This window comes from Petaurus breviceps, unplaced genomic scaffold (assembly GCF_028583685.1).
Source record: "Petaurus breviceps papuanus isolate PSGF00001 unplaced genomic scaffold, PetGlider_PUasm1.0 189, whole genome shotgun sequence".
In the NCBI taxonomy this organism is placed as follows: domain Eukaryota; kingdom Metazoa; phylum Chordata; class Mammalia; order Diprotodontia; family Petauridae; genus Petaurus; species Petaurus breviceps.
Genome location: NW_027185809.1, coordinates 21,736,770 through 21,760,340, shown reverse-complemented (window position 1 = coordinate 21,760,340; position 23,571 = coordinate 21,736,770). Strand labels below are relative to the sequence as shown.

The window sequence follows — 23,571 nt, the reverse complement described above, 5'->3', positions numbered from 1 at the left end:
TAGAAGTTAGGGGAGGGTAGAAAAGTATTCCAAATCAAGAGGGCAGGCAAGGAGGCTGTTGGAATATCAGTTCAGTATTTAGGAATTGGGAAATAGATGTTGGGGGAACGAGATAAGTGGTGAAGAGAGGGTGCACTCTCAATCAAACACAAGGTAAAAGCTGGAAAAGTAGAATTTGTGTGAGAGAGGTCAGAAAAACAATGTGGTGTAAGGGCACCATCTGCCTGGGAATCAGGACACATGGGTTCTAGCTCTGGCTCTGCTACCAAGTACTATGTGACCCTCATCAAGTCAATTAACCTCTCTGTGCCCCTGTTTCCTCATCTGATGAAGAGTGTTTCTTTGTCATTCCCAAGGTCACATAGGTAGGAAGTAACAGAACTGGGATTAGAACCCAGCTCCTTGACTCAAAATTCATTGCTCTTTCCACTAAGCCATAATGATATGGTGATGATATAACAGTACTATGTGATAAAATGATGAGATACATATCATCATTATATCATGCCAATGATATAATAATTCCACATGATGATATGGAACTAAGTTACTAAGTTTATACTAAGGATGCTCAGTTATACTAAGTATACTAAACTTATACTAAGTATACTAAGATACTAAGTTTTCTCCAAGTTATTCTATGTTGTGATACACTTTGTTGTGTATTATGTTGTGTACACTTTGGAGAGAGTAAAGATGGCTGAGGAAAATTGTGTCCTGATAGCTCTTTATAGAATGTTTGGACTATCTGGGGAGTTGCATGGCTGCTATGTTCCTCAAGGACCTTAAAGGATCCAAACTCATCTTTCTTCTGTAGAGAGATCTGCTTTTATGGTGGGTAATAGTGGAGAATAAAAAAAAATCAGGAAAAGTCATTTTCAATTGCCTTGTCTAATCCTTTTGCTCTGCCATCTTTCCTGAAATACTAGGAAATACCACTGTACTTCGCTTTAAACAAAACTAATATATGCAGACCCAGATTTATGCAAAAGCCTTGTACAACCACTTCTGGGCCACAGGGGCTGGGGTTTTGTACCACTCCATTTTCCACTGAAGGAATCTAGGTTAGATGATTTGGACTGAATTCAGTCCCTGCCTAGCCACATAGATAAGAAAGGGTTAGGTTCCCTGCTCTTGCTATCTCCAATTCATTAAGACCTGTGCCCCAGCACCTCAAGCCTGATTGTATTCATTGCAAATTAGGTTATACCTCAGAGCCTCCCCAAAAAGGGAGAATGGGGGGGGCAGAATCAAGATGGTGTAGAAACAGGACCTCCGCTTGGCTTCGGCTCCCATTACCTCCAATTCATATAAAAGGTGACTCAACAAACTTTGGAGCTACAGAACCCACAAATGACACAGAGAAGCTAACCTCCCACTGAGGACAGCTAGGTAGGCCAGCAACAAGCAGCCAGCACAATGTTCTGGGAGCCGACCCCAGCCCCACTCCAGCTGGATGTTTTAGCCCCAGGGTGGGCCTGACCAGCGACTAGCTGGAGGGACTTCAGATCACCAGCAGCTGTGGTGGTTTCCAGAATTATCAACCCATAGATGCTAAGGACAAAGTGAGAGGTCAGTGCAGTGTGGACTTTGAAATCCAGTAGTTTGAGAGTGCATTGGCCTTTACCCCCAGGGTGAAAAGGAGCTCAGGTGCAGCAGCTGTGCAGCTGCTATCACATGGCAGCTTCAGCTCTGGCCTGCAGATTGCAGGGGGACTAAGTGACTAGTCTGATGGGTAATTGCTCTTGCTTTCACCTGCTTGGATTTGGATTGCAGTCTAGGGTGGAGGTACTGGGGTGTGTAACCAGCTTGCCAGAGCATGTGGAGGCTTCAGAGAGGGCACCCAACCAAAAAAACCTTCAGCAGCTGAGAAAACCCCAGCATTTGGGATGAAGCTCCCATTTGGTGGCAGAGTCCTACTGTGGCAAAAAACCCAAAAGTCAAGTCATTGAGTGGCAACATGAGCAGGCAAAGGAAGCAAACCAAACAGAGCAATCCAACTTTACACTTCTATTTTGGGGACAAAAAGGATAAAAGCATGGGGCAGGAGGAAGACAATGAAGTCAGAACTCCTGCAGCAAAAGCTTCCAGGAAAAATATGAACTGCTTACAGGCCATAGAGGACCTTAAGAAAGATTTTGAAAGCCAAATAAGAGAAGTGGAGGAAAAATTGGGAAGAGAAATGAGAATGATACAAGAAAATTATGAAATGAGAGTCAACAACCTGACTGAAGAAAATAACACCTTAAAAAATAGACTAACTCAAATGGCAAATGAGGCTCAAAAAGGCAATGAGGAGAAGAATGACTTAAAAAGCCAAATTTGCCAGATGGAAAAAGAATCTCAAAAGCTCAATGAGGAGAATCATTTCTTCAGAATTAGATTGGAGCAAATGGAAGCTAGTGACTTTATGAGAAATCAAGATATTGTTAAACAAATGAAACAAACAAATGAAAAAAATGGAAGGCAATGTGAAATATCTCATTGGAAAAACCACTGTCCTGGAAAATAGATCCAGGAGAAATAATTTAAAAATTTTTGGACTACCTGAAAGTCATGGTAAAAAAAAGTACCTAGAAATCATCCTTCAAGAAATTTTCAAGGAAAATTACCCGATATTTTAGAACCAGAGGGCAAAATAGAGGTAGAAAGAATCCACTGATCGCCTCCTGAAAAAGATCCCCAAAAGAAAACTCCTAGGAATATTATAGCCAGGTTACAGAGTTCCCAGATCAAGGAGAAAATATTACAAGCAGCCAGGAAGAACCAATGTGAATATTATGGAAACACAATCAGGATAACCCAGGATCTGGCAGCTTCTACACTGAGGGATGGAAGGCTTTGGAATATGATATTCTGGAGGTCAAAGAAGCTGTGATTAAAACCAAGAATCACCTACCTAGCAAAACTGAGTATCATGTTTCAGGGGAAAATATGGTCATTCTGTGGAATAGAAGACTTTCTAGCATTCTTGATGAAAAAACCAGAGTTGAAAAGAAAATCTGACATTCAGATACAAGAAGCAAGAGAAGCATGAGAAGGTAAACAGGGAAAAGAAATAAGAACTATTTATATTATTACATTGAAAAACAATAATTGTAACTTATAAAATTTTTCTTAGTATGAGAATAATTGAAGGGAATAGAAATGTATATATATACACATATACACATACATACATATATATAAGTCTATATAGGAGGGCATATGGGTATATGAATACATATGTGAGTGTGTATATATGTCTACAGGTATACATAGATAGAGGGCACAGGACCACTTTAATGGAAAAGGATGATATAAGTATCATTTATATGGATATATAAGGATATATAAGTATCAAGGTGAAATTAAGAGGTAGGAGAGGAATATAATGAGAAGAGATGGGGAGAGACAGAATGGGGTAAACTATCTCATACAGAAGAGGTAAGGGATAATGGTTACAATGGAGGGGAAGAACAGGAAGTGAAAAGGGAATGGGTCAGCCTTATTCTCAATGAATATGGCTTAGGGAGGGAATGACATACACACTAAATTAGGGTATTTCACCTTACAGGAGAGTAGGGGGGAAGGGGATGAGAGGGGGGATGATGGAAGGGAGGGCAGGTTGTGGGGGAGGGAAATTGGAAGCACCCACTTTTGAGAAGGGACAGGATCAAAGTGGAGAATAGAACAAGTGGAATATGGGATAGGAGGGAGGGAAATATAGTCAGTCTTTCCTAATATATCTACTATGGAAATGTTTTGCATAGCTACACATGTACAACCTGTACTGAATTGCTTATCTTCCCAGTAAGGATGGGTGACAAGGGAGAAAGGGAACGAATCTGGAATTCAAAGTTTTCAAATCAAATGTTTAATATATATATATTATTATTATCAATATTATTTTATATGTAAATGGGAAATAAGATATGCAGGCACTGTGGCATAGAGATCCACCATGCCCTACTGGAAAGTTGGAGGGGATATGGGAGAAGAAATGGGAGAGGGCAGATTGGAGGAGGGGATATCCTGTGGGATCTCTATTTTGGGGTGGTGGTTAGGGGAAAAATGGGGAGAAAATTTGTAACTCAAAGTCTTGAGGAAATCAATGATGTAAACTAGAAGTTAATAAAGCATTTGATTAAGAAAAAAGGGAGAATACAAAAGTTACTCAAGGAACAATATGACTCATGTTTGGACCCAGTAATTTATTCTAATGCACCCACACAAAGGAATGCTGACCACAGATTATTCACAAACATACCTTTGACACACACACACACACATACACAAAACCAAATCAAGATCTAATTATTAAACTTGAAAGTACAATCCTCTGGGAGGTTTATACTTAAACCTCATCAGAACATAAAACAGTTTTCAGGATTGCTAATTAGGCATTTTACATTTTACTTCAGCTCTGCATTGTCCAAACAACTCCTGGTACAACTCCTTCTCAGCAGTCTGTGAGGCCTTTATCAACTCTCCTGGAGGTGACCAGACTCTCTGATGAAGAAGCTTTCCTTGCCACTGGCTAGCTCCAGCCCAGGACTTCACAAACTCACAAGGTGACCTTTAATCCTGAACATTTTTATCTTGGGATAGGTTACCTTTTTTTCTGCATTTAAAATGGTATTCAATTTGCAAATGTAACAGAGGACTGGCTAATGAGAGTCTAATCCTTAGGAGTGTGCATGGTGTGTTCTGCCTGTTGCAATTCCTCATGTAGATGTTTGGCAAGCCTATGGTAGAAGGTCCTGCTCTTCATTCTGGGTCATACACAAATATTCCATGACTGTTTCTTGTCCAGTGATTCTGTGACAAAGAGGGACATTTTGATTGGCTATCAAGCTAGAATTGAGTATACATATAAAAGGCACAAACCAAGACAAATTTGGCTTTCTTTTTCCTGTGGCACTGGAGTATAGAGGATAAATTATTGTGGTCCCTCAGGTGGGAGAAGGGCCTCAGCACCTCTTTCACCCAGAGCCATCATGAGGTTGATGAATATATGGTCTTTTAGGAAGCCAAAGGGGCCACCTCCAGTATGCTTCCTTTTTTTGGTATGGGGCCTTGTAAATATTTGAAAGACAGGAAGAGCAAGCTGCCAGAGGTTCAGAAAGGGAAGCCCTTACCAGAGTCTGCCAGCCTCTGAGGGAAACTAGGCATGGGATTTGAAGTGAGTTCAGTAACATACTAGTGCAACCCTAGAATTGAACTGAGGGAAACCAGTGCCTAGCAGTGGATCAAGACAGTAGCTAAAATGTTGTATTCCTGCATCAAGAGAGCAACCTGTCTATAGGCTATACTTCATTTGTAAGGAACTTGACTGGGTGAATGCATCTGGAAGAGTTCTTAAAGACTGGGTTCTCATTGGCCAGTTTGTCATCATATAGACATTCAATTTACACACAATCTTCTGGGACATAATTCTTACATAAAGCAAAGCCCAACCATAACCTCCCTAGAGTATAATGGATACTATCTACAGAGTCCATTGGCTACAAGTCAGGAGATTTCATTACAGTGCAGATCCATAGGCCCAAGTGCTCTATGAAAGAGATGGTCAAGACTCCTCATTTGCAGATTTACAAGGATCTGTGAGCTTCTTCTCCAATAGACCCAAGAGCCATTCTGTAGACAGAAGATGTGGCTTAAGGAAACAGGGAGAAGAAGGACAAGTTTTTGTGAAGTTTAAATTTTCATCTGGCTCTGGTTTCATTTAAAAAGCAGGCAGTAAAACATTAAAAGCTATGAGGCCCCCATTTCTTTCTTGTTCTTAGCTGCTGCATCTTGAACAGCTCAAAAGCTATTGTTCCACACTCAATTTTCACCCACTCAATAGCTAAAATTTAGGTCCAGAAGAAACTCTAAAAATATAATTTAGTCTTTTACATTCAAAGTTTTATAAGCTCCTCATGCTTTCCCTCCCTTGTTTTCAATTATTTCTTATCCATTCTCTGGCTGTGTGTGGAAGGTGACTCAGTCCTTGCTGGGGGTAGCAACTGGAACAGCTTGTCCAGGAACATCCAAGGTCCATCTCTGAGTGACCAACATTCAGAACACTCTCTTCTCTTCCTTAACTGGCCTACAAAAGTTGGCTGGTGCAAAGGTGTTCCTCAGAGCCAGTGAAAGTTTCAAAATATCAGTAAAAATAATTTCTTGTATGTGCCCAGTAGTGGGATCAAAAGGTATGGAAAGTTTAGGCAGTTTTTTCATGTAATTCAAAATTTCAAATAGTACTTCTAACAACTCCCTAGGTTACCTAGTTCACAGAACTGTACACCAGGTGTATATTATAATTTACTTAGACACAGTGCTAAAAAGTTATGTGTAAATCAGTTTTTTAAATTAAATCAGTTTATATACATTAGGGGAGTTCACTATAGAAAAGAAGCCTCTGATGAATAATTTTGCAAAGTGAAGTTACCCTAAACTTATCTGTTTCATAAATTTAGATTTCCATATATTATGTTTAAAGAAAGTAGGGTCCATCCTTGCTGAAATTAAATACATATTTTAATAATAGTTTATATTTATATATTATATTGTAGAGTTACAAAGTTCTTTTCATATTTTTCATATTTCCTATTTTTCATATTGGACTGCCCTCTAACTTCACCTACATCTCCCACAATGCTTAAAGCCCAGGAAGCATCTCTCATTGTGAGAAATTCCCAAAACTGTGTTTCCCAGGAGACTTAAAAAGGCTGTATCATGAAGCAAACACTGATTGATGGGGAGTGTGCTGAGAGATGGAATTGGTTTAGTACAATTCCTAACACATGGCAAGCATTTGATAAATTCTTGCTGAATCCCTTTCCAGCCTTCTTCCTTGAAGCTTTAGCAGATCTCCATTTGCTGAACTTGAGGGGCCTCCACCAATTTCCAAGAGGCAGATGGCATTGGAGCCTAAGCTTTTTATCACTAGGTGCATAAGCATCAGATGTAATTATGAGCCTCCCCCAACATGCTATGAGTCTGGGGGGATTAGAGAGAATTAAAGGATTAGATTATAATCTCTCAGGACCCCATAAAGGGTTGTACATATCTGTGTATGGGGGTCTAAGAATGAATCTATTGTCTGATTATTTTCTCTTATTTACTGTGCTCTTCTGTCTAATTAATTGCTTTGCTATTGGATTTGTGGCCCCTGCCTGCTCTGTAAATAAAGTCCTATTTTCATAATTATGATTAATCAAAGCATTGAACCCAAGATTAGGAGAGACTCTAAAATTGAGTGGGACCCCTATTACAATACACTCTACGAGGCATTATTACTCCTATTTTAAAGATGGAGAAACAAAGTCAAAGAAGTTTAATAATTTACCCAAGGTGACACAGTGGATTAGTTACAGAGTCAGTTCTCAAATCCAGGTCTTCTGAATCCAACTCCAGTGATCTTTCTACTACCTATCAGGCTCCTCCCTTCTCTAACTTCAAGAAACCCATGAGCAAACACACACTGACAGAGTATGACAGAGTAGGGAAGGACTTGGGAGACATTTCCAAGAACAAAGCAATGACTAATCACATGACACAGAATCATTGCCCAAGTCTTTCTCTGTTCCCAAGACCTTAGACATCTTATAGCCTGTCCCAGAACATGACAGTTTTCTTTGCCAAGGGGAGGTACCTTTTGAACTATATGACAGAACAAAAATGATTAGCAGGGAATTGATGCCCAAGATAAGTCAGGAAATAGTCTGATGAATCCAAGTCTCCTCGCCCAGGTGACTTCCATCCTCAGACACTGAAGGAATTGGCAGACATGACTGCTGAGCCACTGTAAGACCCGTAGAGAGTAGGAAAAGTTCCACGACATTGGACAAGAGCAAGTCCTCACATTTGTTTTAAGGGAGAAGTCTACAAACTATAAGCCAGTGAACTTGGCTTCAATTCCTGGGCTCTACTTTGGAAATTCTGTTATTAAATGTGCTCTTTTACTATCTCCTCACTTGTTCTGAGTAACAATTCTGTTATTCACTGTTAAAGACACGGTGAACATCTGGAAAGAGAAGTGGTAATCACCAAGAGTCAGCGTGGCACCATCAAAACAGGTCAAATCAGACGAATTTCTTTTCCTTTTTTGGATAACAAGTTGTACATAATGGATTTGCAGTTTCATGTGTGATCATCTTTTTTATTATATTATGTTGTGGAAATGCTTTTTATTTCCTAAATTAAAAATTAAATCATTTAAAAAAAAGATTATTAGACTGATAGATGAAAGGAATTCTCTAGATATAATTTACCTAGGCTTCAGCAAAGATTTGACAAAGTTTCTCATACTCTTCTTGAAGAAAAGATAGAGATGGGGATGGAGGATCATTTGTTATTATCTATCTTGTCCAGTCATTTCAGTTGTGTCCAACTCTTCATAACCCTATCTTGGATTTTCTTGGCAAAGAAAATTGGAGTGGTTTGTTGTTTCCTTCTCCAGTTCCTTTTATAGGTGAGGAGACTGAGGCAAACAGGGTTAGGTGACTTGATGAGGGTCACACAGCTAGTAAGTGTCTGAGGCCAGCTTTGAACTTGGAAAGAAGAGTCTTCCTGACTCCAGGCTCCGCACTCTCGGCACTGCACCTTCTAGCTAGCCTAGATGATAATACAATTAGTTGAATGCAGAATTGGTGGAATGGACTGACTCAAAGAGGAGTCATTGCAATAGGAGGTCTTCGGTGGAGTACCCTGGGAATCTCAATTTGGCTCACACTGGCTAACATTTCTGTCAAAGACTGGATAAAGGCAACATGGTTGATCACACTTGTAGATTAAACAAAGAGGAGAGGGATAAACAGCTAACATACTGAATGTTAGAGTCAGGATTCAAAAGGAACTTGGACAGACTTGAGTATTGGGCTGAATTGAATAAGATAAAATTCATCAGGGATAAATGTAGTCATACTTGAGTGCAAAAAAACCAAACCAACTTCACAAGTTCATGATTTAGGGAGATATGGTTGCATAGCAATTTTTTTCTGAAAAAGATCTGGGAATTTTGGTAAATTATTCACTCAGTATGTAAGGCTAATGTGTTCCTGGGCTGCCTTAAAAGACACATCACCACTTGCTGGTAGGCGAGCAGGCAGGCAAGAAGGAAATAAGCATTTATTTCTATTTATTCTTTCTTTTTATTTTCTACTATGTGCCAGCTAAATAGAGTCAGGCCTAGAATCAGGAAGACATGAATCCAAATAAGGCCACAATAACTATGTGACCGTGGAAATTTATTTAACCGTTATCTTAATTCTCTTTCCTCGAATGTAAAATGGAGATAAATAAATATAATTATAAATAAATGGCATCTTCCTCCCAGGGTTGTCATGAGGATCAAATGAGATAATATTTGAAGAACATTTAAAGAATAGTACCTGGCACATAATTGTTGTTGTTCAATCATTTCAGCCATGTCCAACTTGTCATATCTACAGAATTCCTTTTATCTACCAGATTAATAATCTTTTAAAAAATTATTTAATTTTTAATTTAGGGAATGAAGACAAGCATTTCTATAACATAGTATAATAAAAAAAGATGATTGCACATGAAGCTGCAAATTTATTACATATAACTTGCTATTCTTTTTAAATATATAAAAAAGTTATCCAAAAAAGGAAAAGAAATTAGTCTGATTTGACCTGTTTTGATGGAGCCATGCTGACTCTTTGTGATTACCACTTCTCTTTCCAGAAGTTCACCGTGTCTTTAACAGTGAATAACAGGGAATTGTTACTCAGAATAAGTGAGATAAAAAAGTTATCCAGAAAAGGAAAAGAAGTTAATTTGATTTGACCTGTTTTAATGGAGCCATGCCTATTTGAGGTTTTCTTGACAGCTCATTTTAGAGATGAGGAAACTGAGGCAAAGAGGATTAAGTGACTTGCCCAGGGTCATATAGCTAGCAAGTGTCCGAGGCCAGATAAACTCAAGAAAATGAGTCTTCCTGATTCCAAGCCCAGGACTCTATCGCACTGCCTAGCTGCTCCAAACAACCACTTGTCAGGATATTTATGGAGATTCATTTCCTATATGAGTTGGACTAAATGACCAAGATCTCATCTAACTCTCAACTTTCATGGCTCTACAAAGGTCACACAACTAACTTCCTCAAAGATACCCCTAAATCAGGAAATCCAACATGAAAACACATGAAAAGTTACTCAGGAGTACTTGACCTTCACAGTTTCTCTTTTCTGCCCCAATGAGATCAGTTCCTTCCCCCAAGAACAATCAGCTCTCTAACCAGCTTAATGAGTCAGTCCTGCCTGAGGTCCTGCTTCTGTCTGCTTCTGTTTGGAACCTGCCTCAGAGTAACTGGGTAATCCTCAATTGTTTTTGTCTGCAGTTACAGCAGCTGCCCCACCCTGCTAGATCAACTCCCTAAAATTCCCTCAAAGAAAAGGTAGATGATGACCTTACTTCTTCCTTTCCTCTTTTAGATGACTGATTTAGGGGGCTACAAAATGATCGACCGTTCTGCACCATAGCTGATTCACTTCCTTCTCTCAGGCCAAGTAATTCAATGATCCCACATGTAATGATGTTCACCCTTATATTGATATGTCTGACTAAGCAGGATTATGTTCAGAACAGTGTGATAGTAAGAGACCTGTCATGCTCTGATATAAAGGAAAGGAACTAGATAAATTTGAAATTGCGAATTTAACACAAAAAAGCAAACCCCATTTAAAGAAATATTACCTTAAATTGAATTTATACAATAAAATGTATTCAAGCATTTTCAGTAGTATCTGGCTCTTCGTGATGCCATTTAGGGTTTTCTCAGCAAAGATACTGGAGTGGTTTGCCTTTTCGTTCTCCAGCTCATTTTATAGATGAGGAAAAATAAGGCAAACAGGATTAAATGACTTGCCCAGGGTCACATGGTTAGTAAATTTCTGAGATTACATTTGAACTCAGGTCCTCTCGCCTCCAGGCCCAGGCTCTATCCATTGGGCTACTTAGCTGCCCCCATATACAAAAATGAGGCATAAAATCTTAGGTTTAGAGCTGGAAAGACTGAGATCATCCAGTCCAACAGATGAGAAAGTGAGGCTCAGAAAGTGAGAAAAGGGGAATCAGATGATAACACAGATACCTATAATACATAATAAATGCATTCAGTTGTTCAAAACTTAAATGACTTACCCAAAATCATGTAGCTAGTTAACCATGGAGCTAGGATTTGAACCCAGGACTTTTGAATTCAAATCTAGCACTCTTCACTCCACCACATGAGCTTTCTCTGTAAAAGGCACCAGGAAAGGAACACAAAGATTGTTCAGAGGACATAGTTTTAATTTTTTTTATATATAGCCAGCTTAAGGTAAGCATGAGATTTTATGGTGATAGGAATTGGACCTGGGATTTTTGTAGTATAGGAAATTAATTCTTGGGGGAAGAAAATCCTTCTATCAATGCAAATCAGCACCTTCTCTGCAATTTGGAGTCTTAGAGTTGCCTACATCAGTGGCATCAAACTCAAATAGAAACAGGGGTACTAAACCCTAAGGATTCCTTTGGTCCACCCACGGACAGTTTTAAAATGTACTATTAACTATTTTTTATTGTATTTTCATTTCTTTTGTGAAATATTTTCCAATTACATTTTAATCTAGATCAGGCTGAACTCTGGTGGGCCTTGTATTTGATTCTCTACTCTGGAGTTGAGTCATTTGGCCAGGGTCACACAGACACTGTTTTTCAGAGATAGGACTTAATGTTCTCTCTACTTTCCTGGCTCTGAGGACAGAGCTATATTCACCAGAATACATTGCTTCTTACTAAAACTCTATAGATCCCAAGTCTTTCTAAATAAGTGAAAGGTAGAATTCCAAACTCTCTTTAAATGAGCTGGCAACACTGGGTGTACATTTTAAATTTCTCAGAATGTTCTGATATTAGCAAGTATGATATCCTATGAGAATGGATGGTCATTCCTCTTGTCTTGAATCTGGGCTTTGGAATAGCATAGCCAACTGGAAAAAATCTAGGTAAAAAGGTGGTCTGGGAGCATTGCTATGATTTACTTCACAAATGCAAGTAGCCTGGGCCTTCCTGGTATCATTGTTGCACTCTTAGAATGACTGAAATAATTCTTTTCCTTTGTCATCAGATTCAGAGCTTCAGGGTGTGTTGACATTGGACTGAGAGGCATCTGGGAAAAATGCATTCTAAAATAGAAAAAAAAAAGCCCCCCAATTGACCTTCTATGGAACACATGATCTGAATATATCAACAACTGAATGCTCACCAGACAGAGAACACTACATTAGGTTTGGTAGGGAAAGAAAGGGAGCCAAATTTAAAGAAAACCAGGGTTTCTGCCTCTGGGGAACTCAGAACCTAGGTGGGAAAACAAAACATATGCCTATCAGTTCCAGGTTCCCCAAATAGGCAGAAATTTGGGCGATGCAAAAAAGATATAGATAAATATCTATTTTTTTTAACTGCATTGCTGGGCAGGAATGGTTCCAGTGGATAATTCCCAGCTGCAGCAGCTGCATTTTCCCATTTGAATGCTGGTATGCCACAATTTCATTGTTATAGGCTCTGTTGTTTTTATATTCTCAGCTGACCAGTCTGATGGAAGCCTCTCTGGTATGACAAAAAGCTCTACTTGTTCTCTATAGAGATAATCAGGAAAAATCCATGAGAAAATGAGGTCTAAGTCCGAAGGTCAAGTCATCAGCAAAGAGATGAGTCTAGCCTAAATTAAATAAGAGGTTTCCCAATTACCTTCTCTTGGTCTAAGAGAGAAGAAAAAAGTACACGTGAGATAGGAAAAATCAAGTGGGGACATGATTTTACTGTCCTTAGTTATCCTTATAAATATAAAAATGTATAGCAAACAATTAATGAGCACATTACGTATGTAGAGCACTGTGCTAGACACTGGGAGTAGATAAAACACTTAAATAAGGCCTGGTGCCTGCTCTCAGGGTACTTACCCTCTAAAAGGGGAATCAGATGATAACACAGATACCTGTAATACATAATAAATGCATTCAGTTGTTCAAAACAAAATGCTTTATGAGTCTTAAGAGGAGAAATGTGTGGCTAGCTAGTTGTGGTAGGGTCCTTAGGCTATATTTTCCTTAAAAAATCTGGGAAGCTGTTTCTGAGATTGTATTGGTCCCCAGACCTAAGTTTCTAAAGCAGACTTCCCCATCTCTTAGGGCTCCCAGGATGTGTCTTCTTATATTTCTTCTCTGGGTCAATGTTCATTCTTTAATTTTACATTATACATTTTCAATTGTTTTGTTGCTGTTATTCTTTCCTAACCATTGTAGTTTAAAGGTGTCCTATCTTTGCTCAGGCTTTTTGGAGGCATCTGTGATTGTGCTCATTTTTACCAGGCCACTCCATTCAGCTCAGGAATCTATGGTAAGTTCCTGTAGTCTATCAAGTACCCTTTAGATTTGGCAGATGTCTAATTGCCCTCAGAATCAGCATAGCATTCTGACCAGATACACTTCCATATGGCTACAATCTACCTGAACCGGTGCTGGATACTTGTTGAGTATCCTTTCTAAACTTTTTATTAAATATTGGATGATACCTGAATGATTTGTTTCATTCTAATGCTGAACCTAAACCATGAGGCTAGCTTGAGTCAGACCTGGCCTTCAATGCCAAATGAGTGAAATACACATTTACATGAGACATTGTCCTTACTTTTATGGAACCTAGAGTATAGTAGGAGTTTGTGAAATTCACACCTATTGAAATCCTTTTGGGGAAGGAGGCAAGATGGCAGAGTAGCAGGAAGAAGTATAGCAGAGTTCCCATCCATAAAATATTTCCAATAAGACCTAGAAAATTCATCAGATCAAATTCTGATAGGAAAATCCAGAAAAAAAAGTTACAGTGAATCCTTTGTGTGGCCTGGGTCAGCATAGGGAGACAGACAGAGAAGTCTATTGACACTGGAGACTAGACCAGGCCAAGGATGGAGCATTCCCACAGTCAGAGAAAGGCTGTGCACCAGGGCAAGAGGAGGTCTGAGGCCCATACCAGGGTACCCCAGATCCATACTGTGACAAGGATGGGTAGCAACTGGCAGCTACCTAGCTCTGAGTCACAGATCCAAGGAGGGCCAAGAAGAGGAACTGAGCACGGGGTGGGAGGGGCTCTGTGGTTCTCAGATAGGGAGACCTGCGATGGTGTATAGAGAAAGGAGGAAGTTCAGATGCAAGCAGCAGTGGTTTGGCTCAAATCCCAGGAGTAGAACAGGATTTCATTTCTAACATCTAACCCAGCCTACAGAAGAATAACCAGGGCAGAAATCCTATAACAAAGAGATACCTACAAGTCCATAACTCTGAACCAGCAGAAGTTCCTAGCTGGCTAATAGGAAATTGAATCCAGCAATATTCTATTGTTGCTCTGACCAAAACCTAAGTCAGGAACTTGCATAGCTCAGACCAAAAGAAAAACCCCTGGAAATTAGAATGGACCAAATAGAGGCCAATGACATCATGAGACAACAAGAAATATTAAAACAAAGTCAAAAGGATGAAAAAAATAGGAAAAAATGTAAAGTATCTCCTGGCAAAAATAAACAAATGACCTGGAAAGCAGATTGAAGAGAAAAAAAAATTAAGAATGATTAGACTCCATATGCCATGACCAAAAAAAAGAGCCTAGACATAAAATTTCAAGAAATCTTAAAAGAAAACTGTCCAGAACTTTTAGAACCAGAGGACAAAGTAGAAATGGAAAGTATCTACCAGTCACTTCCTAAAAGAAACTTTAAAATAAAAACTCCCAAGCATATCATAGGCAAAATCCAGAGCTCCCAGGTCAACAAAAAATGCAGCCGGCAGTCAGAAAGAAAGAATTCTAGTACAGAGGAGCCCCAGTCAGAATTATACATAATTTAGCTGACATGGCTAGAAAGGATCAGAGAACTTGGAGTACTATATTCCAGAATGACAAAGGATATGGGCTTGCATCCAGTAGTAATTTACCTAGCAAAACTGAATTTAATGCTACATAGGTGAAAAGGAGTCTTTAATGAAATAGAGGATTTTCAAGCATTTCTGATTGAAGGACAAGAGCTACATAGACACTGAAATTCAAACATAGGAGTTAAGAGAAACATTAAAAAAATAAACATGAACAACAGTGATAATTGACTAAACAAGGGTAAATTACTTGCAACTCTAATAGAGGAAGATAATACATGTGTCCCCTCTGAGCTCTATCAGCTTCAAGAGAGAAAAAGGGAGTCGAATTAGACAAGGTCTGGAAGTGATTTTGTTATGACTTGATGATCTTAAGAGAAAAATACAAAGGGGAGAGAAAGAGGAATGGCAAGGAAAGAAAAAGGAAAGAGAAATGGGGGTGATGGAGTGGGGCCATAGTGAGAGGGAAGGGAAAAAAATGTTAAGGAAAATTATCTCATAAAATCAGGATGAACAAGTAAACATCTATATAAATAATGAGTAAGGGGTAGAAAAAGCAGTTGACACCTGAGCTTTCTCTCATATGAAATGGTTAGAGGAAGGATGATTACATATATACACACAAAGTTGGATACAAATATACTTTTCATTCAACAGGGAAATAGAAGGGAAAGGGGGGTGGGATTTAGAGGGAGGGCCGGTGGAGGGAGGGATTAGTCTCAAGCAAAACAAACTCTAAGGATGAACAAAAATGGGTCTTTGAGGTGGTAAAGAATTGGTTTCTAAGGGGGTGTTCATAAATTGGGGAATGGATAAACAAGTTACAGTATATATAAATGTGATAGAATATTGTTGTTTTATAAGAAATGATGAAGGGGGTGGTTTCAGAGAAACTTGGGAAGAGTTGCATAATCTGATACTGAGCAAAGGGAACAGAAACAGGTGAATAATTTATACAATAGCAATATGGTAAAAGCAAACCACTTTGAAAAGATTAGGAACTCTTGAATCAGCATAATGACTGACCATGATTCCAGAGAACTAATGATAAAACATGCTACCTGCCTCTTGATATAGAGGTGCAGGTCTCAGAGTACAGAATGAGACAATTTTTTTTGGGAAGGGAACACAGCCAATGTGGAAATTTGTTTTAATTGACTATACATGTTTATACTAGGGTTTGTTTTTCTATAGTTTTCAAGAGGAGATGGAAAATTGGGATGGGAAGATGAGGAAGCAGATTTTTGCTGGTTATAAAGCTATATATACATACATATACATATGCATATGTATACATTTGGTATAAATACATACATAGATATACATATATGTATTTATTTATATGTGTATATAATTTTTAAAAATAAATATCTTGTAAGATGAGCAGAAATGAGACAACATATAAGACCTTAAGAAGTACGTAAGGAGAGAAGGAGAAAGAAACCCGGAGAAGACAAAATAGAAAAAGAGTCCTAACAAAAGAGGCTGCTACATTTAAAAAGAAAGAAACCCTTCTCATTTATCCTGGCCCACCTCAAATAGGACTTCTTCCATGAAGCCTCTCCTGATTCTTCCAACTGAAAGTGACAATTCTGTAGCTTGTTCTAAGAGCACTTTATCTGTATTTTTCCTTGCCCCCAAGAAACTCAATCCAGTAAGGAGTTCAGATATACAGACAGAAACAATACCTAACATTACATGACAAGTGTATTAAAGAATTATCAAAAATAAGTGATATATGAGAACTGAAAAAGCTTGTAGATACATGAAGGCAGTAATGAAAAAAACCTTTAAAATATCTTAGAGTCTGCCCCATAGTTATATAGCACAGTCATGCATTGGCACTGTACATGGGGTGGGGTCAGGGAAGCAATTCACTCATCGATTCATTCAACAAATATTTATTCTCTACCCCTATGGGTGAGGAATCAGTCCAGGTGGGAAGAAACAAGGTCCACAGCTGGCTCCAACTCTATCCCTCTTCTGTTCCAATTCACTGCTCCAGCAGCCTCCAAACTCCAGTATTCTCGACCTGGCCAAATTGCCGTCACACCTGCACCTGGTCTCCAGGGGAATCACTACTCCCCTGTTTTAATGACCTAGGTGTGGAAACATCTAATTCTTACTGGGAGGAGCCCACAAGTAGCACAAGGGGCAATTTTATTTAAAAAAAATGAAGGTGATCCAAAAAAAAAGGCTGCTTGTGGGATGTATAGAGCTTCAATGAAGGAACTCAGCTTTGCCGAGTCCAGGCTTCTGAATTGGTCTGGATACGAGTCAATTTTTCAACCTCAGCAGGTCTGGATTGGCAAAATGGCAAAATCTCTCTCAGAATCCAGTTTCTTATCTTCAGCTTATCAACCATGGCCTCAGTCTACAATGTCCTTCTGCCCTGCTGCTGCTCTTGGGTCCATGGTTCTAAGTTCCAGTTTAGCTCCTCCAAGTAGCCATGGGGCATTAATAGCTGATGCTTTGCTTCCTAGAGACTTTTTCTGCATTTGCCCCAGTCCTCCAAAAGGAAAGCAATTTTCTATTTGTCTTCCAAAGATTCCTCTCCTGGACCTCAGGTTATCTTTTATTGACTTTGCAATTGCTTCCAAAGTTTTTCTAGAAGTCTCTTAGTCCAGAGAAATCCTACCCATGCTGCTGATCTACTTTCTGACTGGTTCCAGGTACCAGAAACATTTCCCCTAACCTTGTTGTTAAGACTGCTTCTACCTCTCGTGGAAACTCAACTTCTTCACATACCTATTGCTCTAAGGCAGCCGCATCTTATTTTACTCTCTAATGGCTGTATGGCCTTGATGACAAATGACAGATACAGATCTTCCCTTGGGTCTTTATGCATCTCATCCATTCCCTGTGACAACCAAAAATAGATTCTTCATCTTTATGTTTCAAAACATGCTTTCCCTTTTTGATGTCCACTATTTATTTGGGGTCTCCCTTAACCTTCAGTCATTTGTGGGGCAAAGCTAACCTCTGGTCTTGATTTCAATGAATAAGATTTTTCAGTTCATTATCAGCTCTACCCCATATCTCTAGAATTCTGCTAATTCATTACTCTGGTGCCCCCAAGAGAGTCTTTCTCCAGAATCATATCATTATAATTTTATAATATAAAAATATTTTAAATATACACTGTTACAGACTTTACTATAGTCTTTCTCCAGTGCCTCATTGAAATGGCCCAAGGTTTCTGCAGGTGATGCCAACAGAACACAAGTCCTGGCAGATTCAACCAAGTTGGAAGGATTTCAAATGTAAGTCTATAGGATCATAGATTCAGAGCTGGAAAGCTCCTTTAACGTTGTCAAATCTTATTCTCTCATGCTACAGATGAGGAAACTGAGTCTCATAGAAGTTAAGTGACTTGCCCAACAACACAAGTCAGCTAGTAAATAGCTAACTCAGAATTCAAATGGAGATGTTTCTGATTCCAAGTTTGGCACTCTATCCATTACCCAGTGTATCATCTGAAGCCTCTTTCAAGCCCAGTGAGACTCTTCACCAGAACTTGGTCACCAAGTGATGAATGTTTTCCACAAAAGCAACTCAGAGACTGTCTACCAAGTTGTAAAGGGTCTGAAGTCTAGTCTAAAACTAATGTACAAGGAGTATCTACACAGAGAATATCATGGTATTTGAAATTTGAATTACAGATACAATTTCCCCAAAAAAGAGACATTTCAACATACCATGTAAATAGGCTGCAGATATGGCATTATGTGTCCTTAAATGAGCTCCTACTCCTGGGTAGATTGACTACAAAATAAAATCAATCAATCAAGGAGCATTTATTAAATGCCTTCTATGGGCCAAGCACCCACCATCCTAAAAGCTGGAATTATAAGTGTAAACAACAAAACAATTCCTATTTGTGGGGAACAGGGATTCTAACGGTGATAACAAAAATAAAACTTTGTAGGAAAAATAATGTTTGTATAGCACTCATAATTTTCAAAGTATTTTCATATACATTTTCTCATTTGATTCTCATAATATTATTGCAAGGCAAGTAAGGTAGGTATTACTATGTCTGTTGATAAATAAGGAAACTGAGGCCAAAGAAGTTGTAGTTTGCCAAATGTCACGTAGTAAAGTTAGCAACTAAGTCTCAAATAGTATTTGAGTCAATTAAATTCAACAAATATATATTAAACACCTGAATTGTGTGATGTTCTAGGCTAGACACAACTTTAAAAAAAAGGAAAAATAACCCCTGCCCTCAAGGAGCTTACCTTCTTCTGAGAAACAAGGAATGCAATACATAAAATTGATAAGTAGATTTAATAGCCCACAAACAGGAAGCTGATGATTGAAAAAAGCAGAAGGCATAGGTTAAAAGAAAGGTAAACTAAACTGAAGGACAGTGGGGGACTTGTGTTCATTTAGTAGAGCCCGTGAATTCCTCTAGTGTTGCTACTTGGACAAAACCACAATACGGCTTATGCCTTATAGAAGAAAATACTGAACAGAAACACACATCTTGCTCCATCACAGTGTAAAATCAATCAATTAAGTGTCCTACTATGTGCTAGAAATTGTGGTAGGTTCTGGAAAAAACATGAAGAATAAAATCATCCCTATTTTCAAGGAGGTTACAATCTAATGGAAAGGACAAAGGAACAAATACAATGAATACACTTGGAAAAGGCTAGGATATGGTGGCTATTGGTAGATTTCAGCCCTAGATGTATTCTGCTTTCAGAGACCATACTAAGTTGGAAGAGACCAGCAGTAGTCCTCTGAGTTCCCACAGTACACCAAAGGACTGAATGTAGATCTCCAGGAGGTTTTGTCACTAGTGGGAAAGGCCTAGAGTGAAAAACTTGCTAATTTTACCTGGAAACAAATGGAGTAAGAACTGAGCTTCTAAATTTTTTTGGTTTGCTTGAAGGTAGGGAGGGGTGCAGTGCTTGCCAGTCTAAGAAGGATGACATAAGCAAGGGGAAGAAAGGTGGAGTGATTCTTGTGATTGGTGTATTGACATAATTCATTTTTAATATTCTGCTGAAATTTTCATACAATGTCTTTGAGTTAGTAATGAATCAGCAATGTACACAACCAGTGATGTAATAAGAAGAAGGAGTGTTCCTGGTAAGATGGAAGTTGGGCCAAGACTTCACCTCATTGTCTTTAGCTGTGCCCTAGTGGGCATCTGATGAGAGGTCAGCTGAGGAAGAAAGGCCTTGGGGTTTTTTTTTTCTTCTCTCTGAGGCCATCTGGTTCCAAGAAATAGGTCTCTATCTTTGACCTGCCTATTTGATATTTTTCAGTTCCAGATGAAAGGAATGGAGGGGATCTGATAAGCATAAAAAGCAAGCAGGAGGTCACTCCTGCATCCCAGTATTCCAGAGTCTGGTTTCTAGAGTCAGTACAGCATTGATGTCCTGAGGAGCAAAGAATGACCTTTGGAACTGCAGCCCAAAGGAAGGACTTACCAGGCCATCATGCTGCATCTAGACACAAACTTGGTATCTAGACACAAACAATGCTACGTAGAAACTGGGCTAAGTTGTCAAACTATTCCAAAAGTGGTAGAGGGGAGAATCTGTCCAGGCACAAATTCTAGTTGCACTCTTTCTTAGGCAAGTACATGTTTTCACTGCAATGTGCATATATATGGTCACCATTGCTGCTGGAGTGGGGAGGGGAAAGAATTTCCTCTCCCCATTCCCCAATGTCTTGTCAAGAAATCTAAGGGAGAATTAGCACTGGCAAAGAAACTGTCTTTTAAAAAAAAATAGAGCCTGAAAGTCACCTTTCCTCATTCCTTATAACCCACAGAATAGGCAGTGTTTCCTGGCTCAGTTACCAATATTGTTTGGCATAACTCCCAGTCACAGGGACACATAAGGACCAAACAGGAAACAATGGTCACAGATGTCCTTTAGGAAGGGGTATGTTCAGCTCCCTGGGAAGAACCCTGGTACAGCAGATAGATCAAGGAGTTCCCTGATCATACCTATTACATATATATGTGTTTACATAGACATACATATATGAATATATATAACATTTATGTACATGTATATGTATGTATATAATGGGAAAACTCTGTGTCTCAATATCCTTTCTCTATAATTGTGCTCTTACAACTTTGAATGAAATTATATTAATATCAATTAACTTCAAAAGTGAAAATGAAGAAGTTGGATTAGATGACCTCTAACATAGTTCTAGCTCTTAATCTATGATCTTTTTTTTTTAAAGAAATTGGGGTTAAGTAACTTGCTCAAGGTTACACGGCCAGGTGTTTCTGGGTGGGTGCTAAGTGTCTGAGCCCAGATTTGATCCCAGGTCATCCCGACTCTGGGGCTGGTGCTCTTACTTGCTGTGCTACCTGGCTGTCCCATCAATCTATGATCTTAATTCATGGTCATCTAACCCTGGTTCTGATCATTAGAAGTTCAAGAATGACAAGAGCATGTAGATGAAAAGCCAACAGAGCAGGGACCTTAATCTTGCTCTCCATATTGGGAGGTTCACATCCTGGAAGAACTAGATATCATCATTTTCCTATCCTAAGCATCTGACTCTACTAGATTTTGCCTAGGAAATATTTTGAACACAGAAAAGTTCCCTTGTCATGACAGATAGAGTACAGTAGCAGGTCATAAGGGCTAGGCAGATATTCAGTACTGTGGAAATAGCAAACACATGAAACACAGGTAGAGTCAGAAGCCAAGCTGAAACTAAGAGGATGAAATCCATGGAAACAGTCAGGACTCAGGAAACATGCAAGACCTTAAGGAATTGTGGGGAATATATACATTGTACTGGCATCAAGAGACCTTGAGAACCAATGTGGAGCAGGATGAAGAACTTTGACTTGGAGACAAAAGACCACCTCAGGTCAGTCAGTCAGTCAGTCAGTCAATCAATAATCGTTTATTGTGACTATAATGTGCCATGTACTGTGCTAAGCCCTGGGGATATAAAAAGAGGTAAAGGACAGTCCCTGCCCCAAGGAGTTCATAATCTAATGGGGGAGGAACAACATACCAATATGTATAAACAAGCCATATCCAGCATAAATAGGAAAACATTAAAAGAGAGAAGGCACTAGAACTAAAAAGGATTGGGGGACAGGTAGATAGCACAGTGAATAGAGCATCAGTCCTGGAGTCAGGAGGACCTGAGTTCAAATTCAGCCTCAGACACCTGACACACTATATTAGCTGCGTGACCTTGGGCAAGTCACTTAACCCCAATTGCCTTGCCTCCCCCCTCCAAAAAAAAAAGGATTGGGAAAGACTTACCATAGAACATAGAATTTTAGTTGGGAAGGCCAGTAGGCAGAGATAAAGAGAGAGAAAGAGCATTCCAGGCACAGGGGGACAGCCAGAGAAAACACCCAGAGTCAAAAGATGGAATTTCTTGTTCAAAGAACAGCATGGAGGTCAGTGTCATTGGATCAAAGAATATGTGAAAGGGGGTTAGGTATAAGAAGGCTGGAAAGGTAGGAGAGGACTAGGTTATGATGGGCTTTGAACACTTTTACCAAGGATTTTGTATTTGATCCTGAAAACAGAGTTTTTGGAGTTTGTATATTGAGTAGGCAGGAGGGTACCATCGTTGGACCTGTTTGCCTTAAGAAAATCACTTTGGGAGCAGCTAGGTAGCACAGTGAATAGAGTACCCAGCCGAAGTCAGGAGGACCTGAGTTTCAACCTGGCTTCAGACACTTGACATTTAACTAGTTGTGTGACCTTGGGCAAGTCACTTAACCCCAACTGCCTTGCCTTCCCCCCTCCAAAAAAAAAAGATCATTTTGGTGGTTGAATGAAGTATTGATTGAATAAGAGAAAGACTTGAGGCAAGTAGACCAGTCAACAGGCTATTGCAATAGTTCAGACATCCAGGTAATAGGGGTTTGCAGAAAGAAATGTATTCACGAGACATCACAAAAATGACATAAACAGTCCTTGGCAACAGATTGGATATGGCAGCGTGAGATAGTGGGAAATCAAAAATGACAGCTAGGTTGCAAGCCTGAGGAATTGGAAGGATAATGTTGCTCTCTATGGTAAAAGGGAAGTTAGGAGAAAGTAGGGTTTAGAGGGAAAGATAAGTTCCTTTTTGGACATATTGACTTTAAGATGTCTACTGGTCATCCAATTCAAGATGTCTCAAAGGCAGCTGAAGGAGGTCAGCAGATAGAGTGGGGGCAAGATAAGTAGATTTGAGAATCATCAGCATAGAGATGGTAATTACATCCTTGGGAGCTTGTGAGATCACCAAGTGAAGAAATAGAGAAGGTGAAGAGAAGAGGGCCTGGGATAGAGCCTTATAGGACACCTACAGCCAGTGAATATGACATAGATGAGGATCCAGAAAAGGAGACTGAGGAAAGATCAAACAGGTGGGAGGAGAATCAGGAGAGAAGGAGGCCCTAAACCTAGAAAGAACAGAGCATCAAGAAGATAGTGATCAACAGTGTCAGAAGACATAGAATGAGAATGGAGAAGAGTCCACTGGATTTAGCCATTTTCAGTGGTCAGAAGCTGCATTGTAAAAGATTAAGAAAAGAATGAGAGGGGGCGGCCAGGTAGCACAGCGAGTAAGAACACCGGCTCCAGTGTTGAGAAGACGTGGAGAGCGAATCCCGGGCTCAGACACTCAGCACCCACCCAGAAACACCTGGCCGTGTAACCTTGAGCAAGTTACT

The 23,571-nt window shown here is 39.4% G+C and overlaps 1 protein-coding gene and 1 pseudogene across 1 annotated transcript in view; both read left to right on the top strand.

Moving 5' to 3' along the window:
- Positions 1 to 23,571, top strand: part of LOC138164160 (nucleoporin Nup43 pseudogene) — a 70,945-nt pseudogene that overhangs the window by 17,446 nt on the left and 29,928 nt on the right.
- Positions 16,744 to 23,571, top strand: part of HIF1A (hypoxia inducible factor 1 subunit alpha) — a 208,651-nt gene continuing 201,823 nt past the window's right edge. The window contains exon 1 of the mRNA XM_069092032.1: positions 16,744 to 16,757. The gene's annotated coding sequence lies outside the window, so the exon portion shown is untranslated. The remainder of the gene's footprint in view (positions 16,758 to 23,571) is intronic.